This window comes from Symphalangus syndactylus, chromosome Y (genome assembly GCF_028878055.3).
Source record: "Symphalangus syndactylus isolate Jambi chromosome Y, NHGRI_mSymSyn1-v2.1_pri, whole genome shotgun sequence".
Classification (NCBI taxonomy): Eukaryota; Metazoa; Chordata; class Mammalia; order Primates; family Hylobatidae; genus Symphalangus; species Symphalangus syndactylus.
Window position 1 is genome coordinate 28846487 of NC_072448.2, and position 13514 is coordinate 28860000.

Genomic DNA, 13514 nt, shown 5'->3' on the forward strand with positions numbered 1-13514 from the left:
TACTGCTAAATAAAAGGGTACACTGACTTCTTAATAGTAACTCCATCAACTGGAACACTGTCAAAAAGCAGCAACCAGTGAATCGTTGCAATATTTTTTTCTATTATCCGATAAGTGGATTATGCTGTTCCTTTCCAATTTCCCAAGCACTTTTTGTCCCCATCACCATTTCGGTGTTCAAAGAAAAAGTAACACATCCAGTCACAAAACTAAAGAAACACACACACAAACGAAAGACAACTACAGTATCTGCAAAAGTTTGGTAGAAGACTGCAACTGTTGAGTATAAGGATCTGGTATTCCATTATCGGGAGTTAATTTAAGAGTTTGTTAAAGACATACATTTCGTAAGAGAGCATTTCAGTTAGACGTTATTGACCAGTATGTACCATCCCTAGGTATCTGTAACCAAATTCATGGCAATAAAGAGCTATCTAACGAGAAAAATCAGCGAGCACCGGCACCGTCGATAAGAGCTTGTCTTTACACTTCATTGCCGCTTACCATGCGTTACAATGTCTAGGATGGACTCTGATAGCATTTCGAAAACAAGCTAATGCTTTGTCCCATTCTACAGTGAAGACAAACTCCCGCCCTAATGCAGTAGAGGCCTAAGCATGATTTGGATCCACTTCGATAGCTCTCTGGAAGAATTTAATTGCCATATCGTGTCCCCGTTGCAAGCGGAAACAGTTCCCTGCGGCACGCCAGGCCTCTGGCTGGCGAATTTTTATCCACGTCTGTCAAGTCTTTTGACAGAACTCACAGAGCAACATCTTTTTGAGGATGCCAGAGTGTTGCGGAGCAGAGCTCCATGCCTTCGACCCTGTAATTCTCCATCCTTCTAACCTCTGAGAAGATTCTTTCAGCTTGCGTGGACTCTGAAAGCTCAAAATAGGCCCTTCCGATGTGGCACAGTACCCTACCGGCATCGTGGTGGGGAGAAGGTGGATGGCTCCAAATATCGATAGCTTGTGTGCAGTGGTGAGAACACAAAGCTACATAACCTTTCCCCCTTTCACGAAGAAGGCTCATCAAGCCTTCGGCTGCTGCTTTTCGTAGATTAAAAGCCTGAATCTGAGGTGTGATTGCGGATATTTTCCCTTCTGAAATGATGGAAGAGTCCAATTTTGTCATTTCCAGGCTGCCATCGATGTGAGGTCGAGTTACTCCTCCTTCGTTAGTTTTACTTTTTGTTTTTCTGTTTGGGATTTCAGGTGGACACTTCATTTTTAACTTTTTTCCTATTCTCCTTGGTTGTGGAGCTGTCACTAGTCAAGAGTCATGGATTTCTTCGAGGCAGTGCATTTAGGGGAGATGCCACAGTGGGGCTCGATACCTGAGGTGATGCCCTTGTTTGTGGACCAGAACTTTGTGTTTTTGCAAGAATTGGAGTTACCTCTCGGCTATGTCCACTCTGTGAGAAGACAGACTGTGCTCCAGTTCGGCCGATTCTGGCAACAGGCTTTTTTGAAGGGGCTCCGGTGGATGGCACGTCAGTGACAGGAGGTGTCTAATACTAGTGTAGTTTTGTAAATAGGATCCATCCATCTCCCGGACTTGGGGTTTCTAATGGCAAAATCCCAACACTTGGAGTTAATGGACTAACAGCTGCTGGTCGTCCTGATAAACTTCGACCAGCTTTTGGCTTCTTTTGAACCTGCGTAGATAATATGGAAGTTCCTGTTCCCAGTGGGACGGTATCAGGTGAAATGACAGCTGAATCAATGGAAGACACTGGGGAATCTGTATTCAAGGAGTACTTTGAATTGGAAGATTCTCAATTCAATCTGTTTAATTCAATTGTGTCCTGGGGTGTTTCCGTAAGAAGGGTCTCAGGCTGTCTGTGACATAAACTATGACGAGGTACTTGTGTGGTGCAACGGTTGGGCAGACCGTTGCTAAAGTTCTGTAAAGATGTGAATTTAAACGTTTGGTCAGGATCCGGCTTTTCACCTATTTCACAGAATGATTCAAAGGGATACCAGAAGAAAGGCTTGAAACGAAGGCCCTTTGGGTAACACTCCGATGCTTTGGCAAGCGGATCTGTCTTGCGATATACGTGTCCCAACGATGAGAGAGTAAAGCAAGCCGAATCACCAAACTCAATAACATATGAGTCACGATATCATCATGGCTTTTCTGTTTATTAAACACCCCACCGGATAAGATTCGTTCGCCTTCTGCAAGCTTGCTGAGATCAAGACGACATTTTGCAAGCAGGTATTTGCATTGAGGTGTAGCACAACTGTGTCCTTTCAAGAGTCTATATGCTTTGTAGGCCTTTCCTGAGCGGTAAGAACAGGTCTCCAGTAAAAACGAGGCTTCCTCTGAGTGTACTTCTGCATAAAGGCGTTCTGCGAGGAAAACCGCATCTCGGTAAGCATAGCGGTTTAGTGCTTGCCATATAGCTGCCCGGACGGGTTCCTGCAGCACCGTCATCCTCCGGGCTCAGGCCCACTTCCTTTCTGCAGTGCCTGAGGCACACCCCCCCGCCCCCTCCCCCCGTAGCGGCTCCTGGGCCTGCCGGCCCCGGCTCATTTAAAGTCACCAGCGACAGTTACCAGGGGATGGGGGAGGCCGAGCAAGAAATGACTTCTTTATCCTGCGGACTCCGGAGAGCCCGGCCCCTTGTGACCCATTGTAAACCGAGAGTCACCTCACGTTTGGAAACACGGGGTTTCCATGTTTCCGCTCCCAAGTTCGGTGGAGGGATGTGGCATGTAGGACGAAGGACTCTCTTCCTTCTGATTCGGTCTGCACAGTGGGGCCTAGGGCTGGGGCTCTCTCTGTGCGGACGGCGGACTCCCTCTACCTTGGGTTCCATCGGGCCCCACCCTGGAACACGGGCCTTGGCAGATTCTGGCCCTTCCTGGCCCTCAAGTCGCTGTCAGAAACCCCATCTCCGGCTCGGATGCCCCGAATGGCTGTGGCTCGCACCGCTCTGGAAACATTGGAAATCTCTCCTCTACGCGTGGCCACCTAAAACCACAGGAGCTCGGGACACACGTGCTTTCGGAAGAGAATGCTGAGAGTCTCTTGCCGACTCTCTCTTGACTTGAGTCCTTCATGGGTGTGTGGTTAAGACGTAGTGAGACAAGACGTATTAACTCGGGCCGGGTGCTGGTGGCTCACGCCTGCAACCCCAGCACTTTGGGAGGCCGAGGCCGTAGGATCCCTTGAGGAATCGCCTAACCCTGGGCAGGTTGAGGCTGCAGCCAGTGAGCCATAATGAATGGTGTCACTGCACTCCAGTCTGGGCGAAAGACAGTGAGGCCCTGTCACAGGCAGGCAGGCAGGCAGGCAGGCAGGCAGGCAGGCAGGCAGGCAGACAACAGCTGTATTATGTTCTTCTCAGGGTAGGAAGCAAAAATAACAGAACACAGCACTTAATTTTTTGGGGGGCGGGGGAAGGAGTTTCACTCTTGGTGCCCACGCCGGAGTGCAATGGCACCATCTCGGCTCGCCGCAACCTCCACCTCCCGTGTTCAAGTGACTCTCCTGCCTCAGCCTCCTGAGTAGCTGGGATTACAGGCATGGGCCACCACACCCGGCTGATTTTGTATTGTTAGTAGAGACGGCATTTCTCCATGTGGGTCAGGCTGGTCTCGAACGAACTGGCGACCCCAGTTGATCTGCCCGCCTCGGCCTCCCAAATTGCTGGGATGACAGGCGTGAGCCATCGCGCCCGGCCGGCTACATTTTTTTTTTTTTTTTTTTTTAGTTTTCAATTTTAATCCATGTATTTACTGACATTTATTTATTTATTTATTTATTTATTTATTTATTTATTTGTTTGTTTCTTTTCGAGACAGACTCTCGCTCTGTTGCCCAGGCTGGAGTGCAGCGGCGCGATCTCGGCTCACTGCAAGCTCTGCCTCCCGGGTTCACGACCTTCTGCCCCAGCCTCCCAAGTAGCTGGGACTACAGGCGCCCGCCACCGCGCCTGACTAACTTTTTGTATTTTGAGTAGAGACGGGGTTTCACTGCGGTAGCCACGATGGTCTCGATCTCCTGACCCCGTGATCCGTCCGTCTGGGCCTCCTAAAGTGCTGGGATGACAGGCGTGAGCCACCGCCCCCGGCCTATTTATCTATTTATTAACTTGGAGTCCAAGTTATGAAACCAGTTAGTTTTTGTGTTTTTTTTTAGGGACGAGGTTTCGCCACGTTGCCAAAGGCTTGGATCGAGGGATCCACCTGCCCTTGGCCTCCCAAAACTGCGGGGATGACAGGCGTGGACCTACCGCGCCCGGCTTCCCCACCTCCCCCCCGCCCCCACCCGCTTGTCTTCCCGCCGACAGTTTCACGGCAGAGTGCTTGGCTGGTGTGCTTAAATTCATTCTAAATAGAAATTTAGGACGTCACCTTCTGGCCTCACGGACTCTGAGCTGAGGAGTCCCCTGGTCTGTCTACCACAGGACCGTACACGTCAGGAGGACAAAAATCGTTTAAAATAAGTAATTTTGTGTTACAGACATACACGGATATACCAAAAACGCAGAAACCAGTCTTTTAGAAATGGCCTCAGTCCCGGTGTCTGTGCCAGTGATTCTTTTCGATTTGGACCTTGAGGGAGAGAATTCCCAGTCGGTCTCTGGTCTCTGGACGGAAGTTCCAGATGATCCGATGGGTGGGGGCTCAGGCTGCCTCCCCCCAGAGTCCCTGGTCGAGTAGTTGTGGGGATCGCCTGGGAGGGCGCGGTGACCCACTGTGCTGTGGGGGCCTCCATCCTTCCCCCTCCCCCATCCCCCTCCAGGCGATCCCAATTCATTCCGGGCTGACACTCTCATTGGTAGACGTCGGGCATCACCTAGCGGCCACTGTTACTCTGAAAAGGGAGGCCTCACAGAGGAAGGAATCTCAGGCCGCCTGCGCACAGCCTGGGGCAACTGTGTCTTCTCCACCGCCCCCACCCTCATCTCCAACTTCCTCCCTCCCTTGTTGCCAAGGGAAGCGCCACTTCGACGACTGGGTCTGATGGACGTTTGGTCAGGCCAAAACAAACAAACAAAGAAAATAACATAAAACTAAATAAATAAAATAAGTCAACACCATACAGTACGGTACGGTACGGTACGGTACGGTACGGTACGGTACGGTACGGTACGGTACGATACGATACGATACGATACAATACAATACAATACAATACAATACAATACGATACAATACAATAGGCCGGGCACGGCGGCTCATGCCTGTAATCCCATCACTTTGGGAGACAGAGCTGGGCGCGTCACCTGAGGTCGGGAGTTGGAGACAAGCCTGAAAAACATGGAGAAATCCCGTCTCAATTGAAAATACAAAATTAGCCCGGCGTGGTGCCACATGCCTGTAATCCCAGCTGCTAGGAAGGCCGAGGCAGGAGAATTGCTTGAACCCGGGAGGCGGAGGTTGCGGTGAGCCGAGATCGCGCCATTGCACTCCGGTCTGAGCAACAACAGCGAAACTACGTCTCCGAAAAATAAAATAAAATAAATAAACCCATAAATAAAAATCCATCAAGAAAATAAAAATAAAATAAAATAGAATAAAATAAATAAATAGGCCCTGTGCCGTGGCTCAAGCCTGTCATCCCAGCACTTCGGGAGGCCGAGGCCGGTGGATCACGAGGCGGTCAGACCAGCAGGGCCAGTATGGTGAAACCCGGTCTCTACTCAAAATACACAAAATTAGCCGGGCGCGGTGCTGTACGTCTGTAATCCCGGCTACTCGGGAGGCCGAGCTGAGGCAGGAGAATCGCTTGAACCTGGAAGGCGGAGGTTGCAGTGAGCCGAGATCGCGCCACTGCACCCCAGCCTGGCCGACAGAGCGAGACTCCGTCTCAAAACAATAAAAAGAAAAATGAAATGAAACAAAATAATTAAAAAGTGAGTTTCCGGGAGAAGAGGAAAAAAAGAAAACGAGCCCACAGTGACATACACATACGCCTCTCGCCTTTCGAGGCATCAAACACGTTACGAATGATGCGTGATTTTTTTGGTAACTGAATCTTTTTTTATTATCATGAGTTATATTTCTGAGACGGAGTCTCGGAGGACCGCCCTCCCTCCGTCCCACTCCCTGGTTGCCCAGACAATCTCAGAGACAGACCCTGGCTGGGCCAGATGGTTCTTCTCTTTGATCCTTTGTTTCCTTGTCTTTCTTCGTGTCTTTAACCCGCGTGGACTCTTCTGTTCGGGTTTTACAGACGGCAGCCCCACTTTAGGCCTTGTTAGTGGTGACTTTCCTGATTCTCCCCAGATGTAGTGAAAGCAGGTAGATTTGCCTTGCCTTTTCTTCTTTCTTTCTTTCTTTCTTTCTTTCTTTCTTTCTTTCTTTCTTTCTTTCTTTCTTTCGTTCTTTCTTTCTTCTTTCTTTATTTCTTGTTTCATTTTTTCCTTTAGTTTTTTTTGGAGACGGAGTTTCACTCTCGTTGCCCAGGCTGGAGTGCAATGGCGCCATCTCGGCTCACCGCAACCTCCGCAACCCAGGTTCAAGCGATTCTCCTACCTCAGCCTCCCGAGTAGCTGGGATTACAGGCCTGCACCACCACGCCCGGCTAATTTTGTAGTTTTAGTAGAGACGGGGTTTCTCCATGTTGCGGCTGGACTCAAACTCCTGACCTCAGGTGATCCTAGCACCTCGGCCTCCCAAAGTGTGGGGATTACAGGTGTGAGCCACCGTGCCTGGCCTCTTTCCTTCTCTTTCTTTCTTTCTTTCTTTCTTTCTTTCTTTCTTTCTTTCTTTCCTTCTTTCTTTCTTCCTTTCTTTCTTTCTTTCTTTCTTTCTTTCATTCTTTCTTCTTTCTTTCCTTTCTTTCTTTCTTTCTTTCTTTCTTTCTCTCTCTCTCTCTTTCTTTCCTTCTTTCTTTCCTTTCTTTCTTTCTTTCTCTCTCTCTCTCTCTTTCTTTCCTTCTTTCTTTCCTTTCTTTCTTTCTTTCTTTCTTTCTTTCTTTCTTTCTTTCTTTCTCTCTCTCTCTCTCTCTTTCTTTCTTCTTTCTTTCTTTCTTTCTTTCTTTCATCTTCTTTTTCTTTATTTTTTTTGACACAGAGTTTCACCCTTGTTGCCCAGGCTAGAGATCTCGGCTCACCGCAACCTCTGTCTCCCAGGTTCAAGCGACTCTCCTGCCTCCCTAGTAGCTGGGATTACAGGCATGTGCCACCATGCCCGGCTAATTTTGTATTCTTTGTAGAGATGGTGTTTCTTTACGTTGGTCAGGCTGGTCTCAAACTCCCAACCTCAGGTGATCCGCCTGCCTTGGCCTCCCAAAGTGCTGGGATTACCGGCGTGAGCCACCGTGCCTAGCCTCTTTCTTTCTTTCTTTCTTTCTTTCTTTCTTTCTTTCTTTCTTTCTTTCTCTTTCTTCTTTCTTTCTTGTTTCATTTTTTTCGTTTTTTTTTTTTTTTTTTGGAGACGGAGTTTCACTCTTGTTGCCCAGGCTAGAGATGTCGGATCACCGCAACCTCTGCCTCGCAGGTTCAAGCGACTCTCCTGCCTCCCTAGTAGCTGGGATTACAGGCGTGTGCCACCATGCCCGGCTAATTTTGTATTCTTTGTAGAGACGGTGTTTCTTCACGTTGGTCAGGCTGGTCTCAGACTCCCAACCTCCGGTGATCCGCCTGCCTTGGCCTCCCAAAGTGCTGGGATTACCGGCGTGAGCCACCGTGCCTAGCCTCTTTCTTTCTTTCTTTCTTTCTTTCTTTCTTTCTTTCTTTCTTTCTTTCTCTCTTTCTCTCTTTCTCTTTCTTTCTTTCTCTTTCTTTCTTTCTTTCTTTCTTTCACTCTTTCTCTCTGTTTCTTTTTTCTTTCTCTCTTTCTTTCTTCCTTTCTTTTTCTTTCTTCTGTTTCGTCTTTTTGAGACAGTTTCACTCTTGTTTCACCGGCTGGAGTGCAATGGCGTGATCTTGTCTCACCGCACCATCCGCCTCCCGGGTTCCGGCGATTTTCCTGCCTCAGCCTCCTGAGTAGCTGGGGTTACAGGGATGCACCCCCACGCCTGGCTGAAGTTTTGTATTTTTAGCAGAGACGGGGTTTCACCGTGTCGGTCAGGCTGGTCTCCAACTCCCGACCTCAGGTGATGCGCCCACCTCGGCCTCTCAAAATGCTGGGATGACGGGCGTGAGCCACCGCGCCGGCCTATTGACTTCTCGTAGGGTAGGTCTTTTTTTCCATTTCTATGTATGTACGTACGTTTACAGATGTAGACGTTTTTATACTTTTATATATAAACGTGAGTGCTTGTGTTGATGGGTCTATGTATATACAGATGCTTACGTGGATGTGTAAGTCAACATATTTGTATACGATAAATACATATACCTATTCTATACAGATACGGGTGCTTCTACGTAAATAAGTAAATATCGATATATAAGCAGTTACATAGAAACACATACATTTGTTTCTGTATAAAGAATGTTATATATGCACGTTTATAAATAGATAAACGTGTTTGTGACTGTTTGTCTCCGTGTTCTTTCCTGCTCTCTTTCTCTCCTTTATGCTTTTCTTCCTTCCTTTCTTCCTTTCTCTCCTTCCTTACGTTTTTCTTCCTTCTTCCTTCCTTTCCCTCTTTCTGTTCTTTTTTCTTTCGTGCTTTATGTGTGTTTCCTTCCCTGTCTTTGCTTCTTTTGTCCTTCCTCTCTGTTTGTGTTTCCCTTCTTGCCTTCGTGTCTTTCCTCGTTCTTTCTCTCTTTTTTCATGTTTCTTTCCTTTCTATCTCTCTTTGTAAAATGGAATGTTTAAGAAGTTTTGTTTCTTCGTCTCCGTTTTTTTTTTTTTTTTTTTTTTTTTTTTTTTATTATACTTTAGGGTTTTAGGGTACATGTGCACAATGTGCAGTTTTGTTACATATGTATCCATATGCCATGTTGATTTCCTGCACCCATTAACTCGTCATTTAGCATTAGGTGTATCTCCTAATGCTGTCCCTCCCCCCTCCCCCCACCCCACAACAGTCCCCGGAGTGTGATGTTCCCCTTCCTGTGTCCATGAGTTCTCATTGTTCAATTCCCACCTATGAGTGAGAACATGCGGTGTTTGGTTTTTTGTCCTTGCGATAGTTTACTGAGAATGATGTTTTCCAGTTTCATCCATGTCCCTACAAAGGACACGAACTCATCATTTTTAAATGGTCTCTGTGTTCTCCATTTTCTTCCTCCCTCCCCGCTCCCTTCCCTCCCTCCTTTCCTTTCACCGTCTGTCTCTTTTCTGCGTTCCCTCCCTGCCTCCCTTCCTCCTTCCCTCCCTGCCTCCCTCCCTCCCTCTTTCTCTTCCTCTGTCTGCCTTTGTGTGGGCTCTCGAAGAGCCTACGCATTCTGCGTCTCCCTGTGTCCTCAACGACCCGCGACCGAGTCCTCGTTTGTCCTGTCTCTCTCCCTCCCTCCCTCCCTCCCTCCCTCCGAGATGCATCTCCAAACACCCAGACGCCGTGAGTTGTCTTCTGACTCTGTCGCGGTCGATGCGGAGACGCGCTTTGGGGACGGTTTCTGTGGAGATGGGGGAGAGGGGCTGCGTTTTCGGCCCCGGGAAGAGCTTCTCGACTCACGGTTTCGGTTTTGCGGTCCACGGGCCGCCCTGCCGACCGGATCGCTCTCGCTGACGTTGGCGACGGTTGTCGGGCTCCATCTGGCGGCCGCTTTTATACCGTCCTCTGGGCTTCCGGAGCTGCGGTGGCAGCTGCCGAAGGAGGGGACCGTCCCTGCTGTGAGCGAGGCAGAGCTCCGGAAAGCCCGCGGTCGTCAGCCGGGCTGGCCCGGTGGCGCCAGAGCGGTGGCGCGTCGCCTGTGACTCAGAGCTCGGGCGTGCAGGTTTATGTGGGGGAGAGGCTGTCGCTGCGCTTCTGAGCCCGAGCCGGGTGTGGGGACTGCCCGGGCCGGTCGACCAGCACGCCGCGGCTCCCGAGGCCCGAGCCGCGACCCGCGGGGACCGGCCGCGCGTGGCCCGGGAGCCTGGGGACGCCATTTGCCGGGCCCGCGCGCGTCCTGGCCGTCTGAGGCGGCGGTCGAATTTGTTTCCGCGTCCCCGTGGGGGAGCCGGGGACCGTCCTGCCCCCGTCCCTCGGGTGCCGGGGAGCGGTCCCTCTGCCAAGTCATCTTTTCTGGCGAGTCCCCGTGAGGAGTCGGGGAGCGCTCCCTGAGCGCGCGTGCGGCCCCGAGAGGTCACGCCCGGCCGGCCTTCGGTCCCCCGCGTGTCCCGGTCGTACGAGGGGCCGGCCGAAAATGCTTCCGGGTCTCGCTCCGGAGATGCGGGCCGGCCCCTGCGTGTGGCACGGGTGGCCGGGAGGGCGTCCCTGGCCCGGGGCTGCTCCCGCGTGTGTCCTGGGGTAGACCAGAGGGTCCGGGGTGCTCCGTGTCTGGCTGCGATGGTGGCGTTTTTGGGGACAGATGTCCGTGTCGTGGGTCCCCTGGGCCGGCGGCGGTGTCGGTGACTCGCCCTCCTGCCCCCGGGGCAGGTATATCTCTCACTGCGAGTCGGCATTTTGGGCCACCGGGTTATTGCTGACACGCTGTCCTCTGGCGACCTGTCGCTGGAGAGGTTGGGCCTCTGGATGCGTGCGGGGCTCTGGCCTACCGGTGACCCGGCTAGCCGGCCCTGCTCCTGCTTGAGCCGCCTGCTGGGGCCCGTGAGCCTGCTGCTCTCTCGTGCATCCGAGCGCCCCGACTCCCGCCCCCCGGTGCCGGCCCGGGTCCGGGTCTCTGACCCCCCGCCTGGGGGCGGCGGGGAAGGCGGCGAGGGCTACCCTGCCCCCGTGCGCTCCCCGCTGCGGGCACCCGGGGCGGCCGTGACAACCCCACCCCGTTGGCTCCGTGCCGCGCGTGTCAGGCGTCCTCGTTTCCGCTGGGTTGTCCGCCGCCCCTCCCCCCCCCCCCAGAGCGGGGAACGGCCGGGCTGATCGGCTCGCTGGCTGGCCGGCTGGCCGCCTCCCGCTCCTTGGGGGGGGCTCCTCGTGATCGATGTGGTGGCGTCATGCTCTCCCGGGCAGGGTCCGAGCCGCGACGGGCGAGGGGCGGACATTCGTGGCGAATGGGACCGTTCTTCTCACTCCGCCCGCGGGGGCCCCTCGTCTCTCCTCCCCGCCTGCGGGTGGTGCGCTGGGGAAGGCGAGGGGCGCGGAACCCGGCCCGACCTCGCTGTCCCGTCCCTGCCTTCCGCCACGCGGCGTGGGTCGGCGGGGTCCTCTGACGCGGCGGGCACCCCTCGCTCTCGCCTCCTGTGCTTGTCGACTCGCGGGCGGCCCCCCTCCGCGGCGGTGGGGTGCCGTCCCGCCGGCCCGTCGTGCTGCCCTCTTGGGGGTCGCGCGAGCGTGGGCTCCGCCTGGGCCTTTGCGGTGCTCCTGGAGCGCTCCGGGTTGTCCCTCAGGTGCCCGAGGCCGAGCGGTGGTGTGTCTTTCCCGCCCCCGGCGCCCCCTCTTCCGGTCGCCGCCGCGGCGTCCGCGCGTGGGTCCTGAGGGAGCTCGTCGGTGTCGGGGGGTCGAGGCGGTGGAGTGAGACGCGCCCCTCCCACGCGGGGAAGGGCGCCGCGTGGTCCGGCGAGCGCACGTGTCCCGTGCTTCCCCCCTGGCGGGTGCGCGCGGGGCCCGTGTGAGCGATCGCGGTGGGCTCTCGGGCCGGTGACGCGTGCGCCGGCCGGCCGCCGAGGGGCTGCCGTCCCGCCTCTGACCGGCCGTGTGTGGGTTGACTTCGGAGGCGCTTCGCCTCGGAAGGAAGGAGGCCGGTGGAGGTGGGAAGGGGGGCGGGGCCTCGGGGGGTTGCGCGCATGCGCACCAGCCGGGTCTCCCCCCCCCCCCCCCGCCCTGACCGCGAACGCTCGAGGTTGCCGCACGCGGCTGTGCGTTTCCTCCTACCGCAGGCCCCTCCCTCCCATCCCCGGGCGTCCCCGAGCGCCTCCGCGGGCCCGACGAGGGGCGACTGGCGGGTGGGGAGAGTGACCCGCCCTCGGTGAGAAAGCCTTCTCTAGCGATCCGAGAGGCGTGCGTTGGGGTACCGGATCCCCCGGCCCGCCGCCTCTCTCTGTGCGTGATGGTAGCGCTTGCCGTAGCGACTCGCTCGCGGCGGACCCTCCTCCGCTTCCCCCCTCGGTGGGGTGAGGGGGGGAGAGCGAGGGTTCCGCCGGCCCCCGACCGCGGTGGTGGGGGCCGAGCGTGGCTCGTCGCCTACTGTGGCCCGCGCCTCCCCCTTCCGAGTCGGGGGAGGATCCCGCCGGGCCGGGCCCGGCGTCCTAGCGGTTCGGAGGCTGTGCCGCGAGCGGTGGGGTGTGCGCGGCGTTCCGTCCGGCGCGTGACCCCTCTCCGCCGTCGAGCCGGCTCTCCGCCCGCTCCCGTGCCGAGTCGCGACCGGTGCCGGCGCCCGCGTTTGCGTGGCAAGGGTTCGGGCCGCCTGGCCCCGGGAAAGCGTCCCGCGGTGGGGGCGCGCCGGTCTCCCGGAGCGGGACCGGGTCGGAGGATGGACGAGAATCCCGGGCGATGCGGCCCTGGTGTCGGGTGTGTGGCTGTGGTCGCTTCGCGGGGTGGGGGGCCCGGTGGCCGGGGCCCCGGGTCTCGTGAGGAGGCGGGTCTCGGTGGGTGGGTGCCGAGGGCCGGCCGGCGTCCCAGGCGGTGCGCCGCGGGACCGCCCTCGTGTCTGTGGCGGTGGGATCCCGTGGCGGTGTTTTCCTGGTGGCCCGGCCGCGCCTGAGGTTTCTCCCCCGAGCCGCCCCTCAGCGGGCTCCCGGGGGCTCTCGCCCTCGCGGTCCCTGGCCCCCGCCCCTCCGCGTGCGCGCCCCCTTCCCCGCCCGCCGCCTGCCGAATCCCCTCTCCCCGAGCGGCTCAGCACCGGCTTTACGTCGGTGGCGGCCCCGTCTGGGCCCGAACCCGGCACCGCCTCGTGGGGCGCCGCCGCCGGCCACCGTTTGGCCCGGTGTCCGCGTCCCCCCCGGCGCGCGCGCGCGCTTTCGGGACCGGGTCGGTGGCGCGCCCCGGCTTGGGCCCGGTGGGCGCCCGGAGGGTTTTTGGGGGTCGGCGCGTGCGGGGGGTGGAGGGCGTTCCGGGGGGCTGGCCGCGACTGCGGCGGCGGTGTGGGGAGCCGCGGGGATCGCCGGAGGCCGGTCTTCCGCTCCGGGTGCCGCCTCCGTGCGTGTGCCCCGGCCGCGGTCGGCTGCGCTCGACGCGGTTCCCGCGGTGTCCCCTTCCCCGCCGGCCGCGTTTCTCGCGCCTTCCCCCGTCGCCTCGGCCTCGCCCCGGCGTTCTCGTCTTCTCCCGTCCCGCTCTTCCGCCTCGGGTCGGCGCGGCCCCGGGTGCGCCTCGCTTCCCGGGCCCGCCGCGGCCCTTCCCTGAGAGGCGTCTGTCCTGGGCGTCGGCGTCCGGGGAGAGCCCCTCCTCCTGCCCCGCGTGGCGTTGCCCCGTTCGGCGCGCGCGTGCGCCCGAGCGCGGCCCGGTGGTCCCTCCCGGCCAGGCGTTCGTGCGATGGGTGGCGCGAGGGTCGACTTCCGCCTCTGCCGGCCGCTGGCCCTTTCCCCGGGTCGGGGGGTGGGGCCCGGGCCGGGGCCTCGGCC

General features: G+C 56.5%; 1 pseudogene; it reads right to left on the reverse strand.

Moving 5' to 3' along the window:
- Positions 1–283: 283 nt before the first annotated feature.
- LOC134736110 (cell division cycle protein 27 homolog) lies at positions 284–3608 on the reverse strand (annotated as a pseudogene).
- Positions 3609–13514: the final 9906 nt, after the last annotated feature.